Genomic DNA, 9,448 nt, shown 5'->3' with positions numbered 1-9,448 from the left:
TGACTTATTCATCAATGGCCTTCCCTTCAAAGCAGTCCCTCCCAGACCTTCAGGGAGTGAAAACTGTCTGTGTGAGACTATTGGAGGCAGGAATCAGTGAACATTTTACATCAGGAGCTCTAACCACCCACTCATGCACAAGGCCTGGAAGGATTTCCTTGCATAAAGAAAGGATGACAGAAAACACACACCCTTCAGGACAGGTGCAGTTATTGAGATATGTGTCTATCTATGTCCTCCTTCATTCAGAGTTTTCCTAGAACACCAGGGTATGGATTGTTCATCACTTTCTTCCTCTGTCAAGACATGGTTGCCCACAATGGTTACAAAGTGCGTTTTGGTACCCATCACTGTTACTGTGATGGTCACCAAGGAATTATTTGTATTTCCCAGGGACAACTGTCACTTTGCTGTTTCCTGATGCTAAATTGCATTATACATCAGTCAACTGGAAATCAGCCCGAAGTTTTCCGTTTTGCCTGGATGCCTAAAACACTAGAAGGGCATCTGATTTTTTATTCCTAAGTCTTCCTGGGATCTCCTGTGTCCCACCATTTGGTCTTTCCATTTTTATTTTGTTTCCCCAGGATCTCAGAGATTTTAATTTTAAGCTGTCAGCTTTGCATCACATGTGATACCTTTGTATTTACATAACTTTATCCTGCCTGCTAAAGAACACACACTTCTTGACTGAAAAACATGTAAGTAAATTGCTAAGGCTTGTGGCTACTCTTGGAATACATATAAATATTTCTTTGCATTATTTCATCAAGCAAGGCTTTGAATCTCTCTCAGCTGTTTTATCTTGTGCTTTATCTCACACTGTGACAAACATGGTCTCTGATATATTTCATAGGAAACAATTTCTTTGCATTTCCTGTGCATTTTCGTATCTTTATGTAATATGTACTACTCATATATAAAGATATATCCAAATATTATTGCTCTCTTTAAATGCAGTTAGTTTTCTGTATTATTCATTCTAAAAAATTACATCCTAGCTAGAAATGTTTTTATTGAAGAAATTTGCTCATTGCTTTCTTTCAATACTCATTGATTTTTTTTTTAATAAATGGCAGGGTGATGCTACACTGCATAAAACTTGAAGCTCTTGGTGCAATCTGCTGCAGATTTATGCATAGATTATCTTGAGCTGAACTGGAATATTTTTTGCCTTAAATTCTTAACCTACTTTTGCTTAAGGCTGATTTTTGGTTTGTTTGTTGGTTGGAGGTGTTTGTAACACGCTGTTTCTTAAACTTATTATTAGAAGTAAAAGGAGAGTCATAGCTGATCACTTTAAGAAAAAAATTAATCTAGTTGATGTATCAAAGGAGTACATTAAGTCGGTAAAAATAGTCTGTTGAAAAAAGTCTATCTTTTTTATTGACAGCACCACATGATCTTTGACTTCCTTGTCCTTTATCTCCTCTATTAATCTACTTAGTCTTGACCCTTCAGGCTTTGGTGGTTTGGTTTTGGTTTTTTTTAACTGTAGTTGAAGAAATTTTTCCATAATTTTGAATATGTTTGAAAATTCTCTCTTTTCCCTGTTAGAAACATTTCCCATCTCTTAATTCAAATTCTTTTTGAAGGCATGTCTTTCTTCTGAGGGTCAGAAATGTTCAATCATTGTATATAAGTCATGGACACTGTGTAAAATAATAAAAGTAAAACAGAGTAAGGAAAGATGAATTGATAGGGTCTGAACAAGCCTCAGGGATAGTCTCTTAAAAATGCAATTTCCTAGGTTAAAATTTATTTTACTATAAAGTACCTGTGCAATAAATTGGAAGCATTGCAGAATATCCTTCCATTCACAATTCTGTGAACAAATGAATGTTCCTGAACTGATTTTTGAAAATGCTATCACTTATTTACTTCATAATAGAGGAATGAGGAATGACTGGAAGAATTTAACTTTGCTTTTCCAGTGCAGGGAAGGAGGCAATGAACCATGTTTAACATACATTTTAATTCTGATCATGAATTCTGGTTTAAAGTTGACCTGTTTGTGCGCTGTCCTTATTTGCATGAATGTTTGTAGAACATGGAAAGAGCTCTGTGCTGCATAAGTCCTGGTTACTTAAACACTTTGAGTCAAATCTTTTGTTCTGTTGCCTCACCATCAATTTAAGAGCTTGATTTTAAGTGCTGAAATCAAAAACCCTAGCTCTAAACTGTGTCTAATTAGGAATAGGGAGGGAGTAATATAAGGAAAATCTGATATTAACTTGAAATGTCCTTGCCCTAAAACTGAGGAGACAAAAATGCATTGAAAATTCATTTGGCCTATTTCCCTCCTTGACGTACATTGTTTTATACAACCGTTATTTCTGACAAATGTGTCTGTTTTGAAAGACCTTCGAATTTTAAATGATCCTCTAAGAGAAGGGCAGCAAAATTTTCAATTGATATTCCAATTGAAATTCTTATCTAGTTGGAAACCTTATAAATGTTTTGGGATTTTTTTTCATAGCAAGTAATTTAGAAAAATTTGCAACCTGCAAATAGATCCAGCCCTAAACTCTGTCAAAGAAATTTTGTATTTTTTTTTTTCTCATGATTTTATAGGGCAGGACACCTGAAACATTAGTTTTTTGTCATATAGTTGGCCCAAATATTTTCAAATTTGAGCTGAACTGAATTTCTTTTAGAAGATGTAAGAAAAAGAAGAAAGTAAATGCAACTTTGCAGAATTTCATTGCACATAATGAAACTCTCACTACAGAATCAAAGTGTGTGTCAGACATGTCACATGATCTCGATTCAATCCCATACATGTCCTTGATAATGTGATAGATTTTTCTCTAAGTGGTCATGTTTATGGTGTAGCCATTATAATTGGATCTTTTAAAAGTTTCTCTCAGGAGGGGGCATATATGCCACAGTGTTTTGAGAAGTTTCAGCTGATTTTGGCTGATTATCAAGCAAGAAAAAAAGAATTTCATTGGTCTTTCCTTCGGGTATCTTCAGATGTACTGACAACTACTCTGACCAGTCTACTCTAAGTTACCTTTGGATCTTGGGTTTTATCAGCTAGCAAGTGTGAAGTATATAAACATTTTCTTGTTTTCACTCAGTGAAGTTGTGAAAAAAATGTAGAAAGAAAAGACTTACTATTTTGGCTGGAAAATAGAATGTGCATTGGAAGAAACCTGTACTTAAAAAGATTCCCTGGAACTGTTCAAGGCCAGATTGGATGGGGATTTCAGCAACTTGTTCTTCTAGAAGGTGTACCTGACCTAAAAATATCCAAACAAAAAATCCTCAAAAGAATCAGAAAATTTTTGAATTAAATAAAAAATCTCCATTTGGCACTGGATTGGTTATTACCATATTGAAATGATATAAGTAAGGAGTTGCATTATTTTAAATCTGGAAGAGAAATTTCTTGCACATTTTAATATTATTTTCCATGAGAGACATGTTGATGCTCCTTTAAATATATAGTTTAATAAAATGTAGAAATATATAATGAAGATAATAATTTTGTAGAAGTTTATGTGAATTAGCAAGAGAATTGTTTTTTATTTTAAAAGAAGAATGTATTTGAAAGTATCAGAAATAAAACATTAATCATTCAATATCTTTACCTTCAGTATTAGCCAGCCCTAAAATAAGATCCTTAAAGAAACTTGATTATTTTGCTCTTGTTGTTGTTGCAGTGCAATAAAGAATCTGATATGGCAATGAACTGTCAGTGTTGGAATATTTCCATCTTCTTTTTGCAAAATCAGATAAAACAGTATTTCTGATTATCAATTTAAAATTTCAGAAAATTCTCTTGATTATATATATGTTTGTTACCCTGTGGAAATTCACTGTCACTGACCTGACTCATATCTCTAGGACTTTCAGTAATATTGGAAATGAATTCTTGATTAGCTGTTCTTTTATTTCACTCTTCCTTTTTAAGCATTCTATACATCAGTGTTCAAATTTGGTAATTGCTACCCTTTGAAAATGTGCTTCTCAGAAGCTTTAAATCATCCTTATCCCACCATTTATGGCCAGAAAGATGTGCCACAAAATATCCTTCTAGTATAAAAGTGTACTTGTTTGGAAAAAATAATTATATGAGAATTAGCTAAATTTAGAATTATTGTACTAAATAAACTCAAAATTTTTTACATGTTTCCATCTGTATTTTTATTTCTCACTGATGTTTTCATTTCTGTGTGTACTGTTTTTCAAATAATATGATTTAACATGTTAAAAATATATTATTTTGGTTGATTTTTTCTCCTTTTTTTACCAAAGTTCATATTAAGTAATCATAATGGATTTAGCATTTATAGCACCATAGTAGTATCATTATAGATTATCTCTCTTTTTTGCTAACAACTGGTATTTCTCATTCTTGATGGTTGTTTGTTTTCTTTTTTTCTTCTTATTTTTTTATGAATTAAAAACTTTAAAAAAGCCTGTCTTGGCTGAGGATATATCTTATTGGCAATTAAAGGTTAAAAGACAGATTTTTTTCTTTTTTAAATGCCAACTCTTTACCTATCTTCTTTTTCATCTCCTATTACTTTTAAAAACATGTGAATTAAAAAAAATTAGTTTCATAAAGTAGTTTATACCCCTTGTAAAAAAGGTAAACATTCAACTACAATTCAGGACAATACCCAAATGTCTTAATGTACTTCATAGAAAGAGTCAGCATAATTCCCTCCAATAGATGGTAATTAATGTGCTCTTGAACATCCTTTCACATACATTATAGCTTCCTTTACTGCTCCCTGTTCCTAGCTTTCAGCTATCTAATTAATTTGGTAATGTAAGACTTGACAGGTGGTTTTAATTTTCTGCACCACTGAGAGGGAGACATGAGATTGCAGTCAGGGAATACAAATATCACCATGATATTTATTTTAATATGAAGATTTTGGTTGGTTTTCTTGAGAATGTGTACGGCTATTTTACTGGCTTGGAACAAATAGGGATGAGGGATTTAGGCTGTTCATAGTGCCAAGTCTGACAAGATTTTGTTTTACAGAAAATAATTCTCTTGTGCACTTTTCTGTCTTACGATTGTTGATGTAAAAATATTTTTAAATGGAAAAATATGCTGTAACAGTTTTTGATACAATTGCAAGAGTTTTTTTACGTTGGAGACCTTCTTTTAGTAGGTGTTTCTCTGAAAAGAGGGCTTAAGGGCTTTAAAAATGATACCTAAATAGTACAATAGTTACAGAAACTGGTTAAAAGAAATGCTATTCTCTCTCCCATCCCTGATAGTTTCTTAATTTTTGCCTAGATGTCCTTGAATGTCTTATAGGGCTAGACTGATTTACTAGATAGTTCTTCCTAATTTGCTCTCACTGCTACAATAGTGGATTGTCTTGCAATTCTGGGTGAATGGTAACTAAAATGTGCATGAGAGGCAAGAAGCGTTTCCTGCTCACTTATAGAAAATTGAGATATGGCATAGATTAAGATGCATTCTTACAAAATACAGATGCTGGGGTAATAGAGACAGTTTTAGGTGAAAGGCCCCTAAAATCATATTGCTTGATTTCTGATGTATTTCACTATTCATTGGAAACTCTTTGCACACTGTTTCCCTACTCTTAAGAACTAAAGCACAATAGATTTTATTCCATTGTATATTATTTACAGAAACCTAGATTTAAAGTTACTTGACAAGCAAAGGTTTCAGAAGCAGTCTTATTTGTATTCCAGTCTTCTGTAATGCTCATGTGTGGTAAGCTATGTAGCTTATGAATAAAGTAAAAAGACTTAGAAGAGATAAACTATTTGTACAAAGCAGCAGAGTACTGAAAAAGAAAAGAATGAGAGAAACGTTCATATAAGGTTTGAACTCATCTGTCTTGTCCCTTGATTTGTGATGTGGTTGCTTATCCACTGCATATTGCCTTTTGAGTACCCCAGCCTCAGACAACCTTGGGAACTCTTGGCCAGTCTTACACTTGCAAGAGAGGGAGGCAACAGTCATGAAGCAAGTTGTTTCTTATGAGCACTCAGTTAGGTGGAGGAGTGGAGTGTTGCTAAGCACTGCCACAAGCAAATGCAGTGGAAGCTCATCCTCAAAATTTCAGTCTTCTGTGATGAGGAGTAGGTTGGGAATATAAAAGATTATTTAGAGAATGTAACATCATTTTTTTCTGAGGGGCTCCTTCAGTGGAAGTTCTGGATCTTTTTGATGACTCCTAGTGGAAAGATGATTATGCAATGGTGATCCCCTGAAGTCCAGAGATTCTTTCACTGGCATCAAGACAACACCCTTTATGAAGGGCTGAAACTTCTGAACAAGGAAATTATGTTTAAAGTGATCATAGAACCCTTTAAAATTATCAAATAATTTAGTTTGGAAAATACCTGTAAGATCATTGAGTACAACCATTAATCTGACACTGCTAAGCCCACCATTGAACTGTGTTCCTCAGTGCCACAGGTCTTTTAAACATATCAAGGGTGATGGTTTAAGCACTTGTGATGTGTAAGGGGTGATGGTAAGCTTTTCTGATGCCTGACTACCCTTTCCATGAAGAAATTTTTCCTAATATCCAATCTAAACCTCTTCTCGCTCTTTCCTCTTGTTTATTTCTTGGAAGGACTGACCCCACCTTACTACTACACGCTTTCAGGTTGTTGTAGACAGCGACAAGGTTCCCCCTCAGACTCCTTTTCTCCAAACTAAAGAGCACCAGTTCCCTGAACCACTCAAACATTTTCTGTGGAGTCTTCACCAGCTTTGTTGCTCTTTGGACTTCAGCATCTCAATGTCTTTCTTATATGGAGGCAACCAAAACTTAACACAGGATTTGAGGTATGGCCTCACTATGATGTCTGTTGGAGTACAGCTAAAAAGACAAGGAGGCCCTTTTCCCACTCTCCTGTATTCATTACTATTGATGTAAATACTGTTCCTGTGCTTCCATTCTCATTAAATCTAGTATGACAAAACTGACCTAAACTGTTTGCCCAAAAAAAAGCTCCTTGCTCCTTCTCTGTATATTGTCTTTGGTTATGGGATACTTTACCAATGCAATGCTTATGAGCATCACAGTGAGGGTATCACCTAAGGATTGATTAGCTTTGAAAATCACATTCTATTTGGAGCATCTAAAAATGAATTGAAGTCTAGGCAGCCAGATTTGAAAATGGAATGCATGGACAACCTTCCCTGTGTGAGATGCAAAAAAAACAAGACAATATAAAAGATGGAATTGCAATCACTATTTAGTGAAACCTGATGACATTCCATCTGTACAAGATTAATGAGTTTGTCATAGACTAAAGGAAACACCCAAAAGCTTTGTCAAAAGTGTCACTGGTACATAAGGCCATGATCAACTTTTTCCTGAGATCAAGCAGGACAGGAGTGCTACTTCATTGCTTATCACTTTTCCTGCTATTTGAATTCCAGCAACATACACAAAATGGTAGAGGGACTCAGGAACTCATCTGCAAGATCAGAGAAAGGATTCCACTTCCATGATAAAATTATTTTTTAAATCACCAAAGTTCTGTTTGTCATATAACTTGTTGCCCTTGATATTTTGCTTAAATATTAATATATTATTAAATATTAGTGCAGAGTAAAATTGCAAACTGAATCACACATTTGATCAGTGACTCTGCATATACAGCCACTTAATCATATTTGCAAGCACGTCCAGCATTTCACAGTTCAGCTGTCAGCTTTGTGTCCATTCTCATCTCCTTTCTTTCCCGTATGTTTTCTGAAGAAGTAGGTTCATGAAATTACTTGATGACAGCTTTCCTTTTTAAAGGTCTGCCTGGTCTTCTTGTACAATCTTAGGTATTTTGACTTTCTGTCATGAGAGCTTGGACAAAATTCCAGTCACTGTTTATCAGTGGCACAACTCTGTAGTGTCAGATCTGAATTAATCCCTTTAATAAAATATTCTTTAGGAGCAGGTAAATGGCTGTCCTTGTAAACTGAAGGCTGTGTGTCTTTCTAACGTCAAGAATCCCAGGATAACTCTATTTCTTGAAAGACAAAAAGAAATGTTTTTGCAGAGACAAGATGGCCAAGAACGATTGACCTGCAAGTAAGTAGAAGAGAAATGGCTTCATGAATTTCAAGAGGTTAAGGGGATCCTTAATAGTTCAGAAATAAAATGTTAAGGAAAATCAGTAATCCTTGGAGCTCTTCCTTTCTGAGCTACAGTGAACAGCAGATAGAAAGAATACTGACATGCAAAATTAGGCAGCTGCCTGTTAAAAGGGCAGCATGTACAAACCAGAGCAGGCATTCCTCTGCTGGAACAGAGTCAGATAGAAATAGCAGTTGCCTCTCTCATGTTGAGAGGCAGCAGTGAGAATGCGTGGGAAATGATGCCAGTAAAGAGCTTTAAATTTGCTAAATGTAGACCTGGCAAAAGAATGCAATGCAGTTATTTGTTTGGGCCATCTGCTTTTGGACAAATAAAAATAGTTCATTAGGAACCATCATTAGATAATTGTTTGCAAATGTGATCTCAAGTAAGATTCTGGCTCCTCTTAGCTTGCTAAAAGAAGACATTTTTAGGGAAAAATGTAATATATCTTCCCAGAGTAGAAGTCTAGTGATTCTTTTGTCTTCAGAGCATCTAAATTGCCTGTCAATAATAATGCTTTTTTTGTAACAGTATAAACTATAACTTGACCATTCTGCCAATGAGTAGGTTGGGCTAGTGAACAAAATATGAATAATCAATATAATTTCTTGACGTGAACATACAGTGGATTTTCTATGGCACAAACCTTATTAGTAAACTGTCAGAAGATCTCTTTGCAACATGAAGCTACCTTAAGTGAAAAAATAAGGCCAAGAGAAAAAAATTATAAGATATCCTATTCAGAAATGAAAATGTTTGATATGTTAATATAAGTTAGGGATGTTTGATATGTTAATATAAGTTAGGGATAACTGAAAAAAATGCAGTTATTGTAGTCCAAGTTTTGAAAAAGATCAGTAATAGTTTCTGGTATTAACGTAATGCAATTGATGTGTTTTCTCCTTGGAAGAAGTTCCTTTACTTCCATCCACAGAGCAATGGCACAGAACCTCTGCAGGGTTCTACTTGTCTATTTAAAAGCAAAAAGAGAACAAGAAAGAGCAGAGGATTGCTTACATACCACCATTCCCTGTCTACCTTTCAAATGACCAGGAATTATAGACACATGATGCAGAGAAAAGTGATATGTGAGAAGCTTTCTTTTGGAGACACTAGCTCCTCCATTGTCATTTACCACTGAATGTGTTCTCCATCACTATCAACACCTTCTCCAACAACTTTAAAGGTTAGGAAAGAGAAGTTAAGATGAGAATTAAGTAACCAAGACCTATCTAAGCAGTGTGTTATTGCTCTTTTGAAAATGGCATATATGTATGTAATGTGGTGGACATGACTGGTGATCAAAATGTTAATGGAAGCAGTAGAGAGTCCAAGGAGTCCTGGAGTGAATGGGC

At 34.8% G+C, this 9,448-nt stretch overlaps 1 long non-coding RNA gene across 1 annotated transcript in view; it reads left to right on the top strand.

Annotated features, from left to right (window-relative positions):
• Positions 1–523: 523 nt before the first annotated feature.
• LOC115493809 (uncharacterized) overlaps positions 524–9,448 on the top strand; it is a 45,820-nt gene continuing 36,895 nt past the window's right edge. The window contains exon 1 of the long non-coding RNA XR_003958761.4: positions 524–701. This is a non-coding gene — a long non-coding RNA (uncharacterized lncRNA). The remainder of the gene's footprint in view (positions 702–9,448) is intronic.

Source organism: Taeniopygia guttata, chromosome 2 (genome assembly GCF_048771995.1).
Source record: "Taeniopygia guttata chromosome 2, bTaeGut7.mat, whole genome shotgun sequence".
NCBI lineage: Eukaryota > Metazoa > Chordata > Aves > Passeriformes > Estrildidae > Taeniopygia > Taeniopygia guttata.
The sequence above is the reverse complement of the archived record's forward strand: the minus strand, read 5'-3'. Positions and strand labels throughout refer to the sequence as shown.